This window comes from Phaethon lepturus, unplaced genomic scaffold (assembly GCF_000687285.1).
Source record: "Phaethon lepturus isolate BGI_N335 unplaced genomic scaffold, ASM68728v1 scaffold54696, whole genome shotgun sequence".
NCBI classification, from domain to species: domain Eukaryota; kingdom Metazoa; phylum Chordata; class Aves; order Phaethontiformes; family Phaethontidae; genus Phaethon; species Phaethon lepturus.
In genome coordinates, this window is record NW_010549440.1 from 7,057 (window position 1) to 7,519 (window position 463).

Sequence of the window (463 nt, forward strand, 5' to 3'; positions counted from 1 at the left end):
TAAAGTTTCGAAGTTTCCAGGAGGATGGTTTCTGGCAGAACGTACTGATACATAATGTTGCATTCTAACCTAACACACACATAAACACACAAAAAGTCTTTAGTTCCAACTAAGCTTTGTCATTTTTTTCACAACACTTGTGTGGGTTTTTTCTATGACTCATCTCAGACTGAATTTGAAAAGCCTAGTAGGTGTGACAAAGAAATGTTTCTTGCAAAATGTCCACGTAGCTAAGTTTGTATTTTATGAGCTGGAACCCCACCTACTATCCTTTGGGGACTACAGTTTTTCCTTGAATTGCTGAAGACCAGCTTGTACCACCACTTGGTGACTCTGTGAATTGGACCCACTGGAAAGAGGAAACTAACTATGGAGGGATATCAATACAGGTTTTGCCTGAGTAACGAACTGCAGGACTGAATCCCAGGCTCATGAATCATGAAAATTCCTTTTTTTTTTTTTT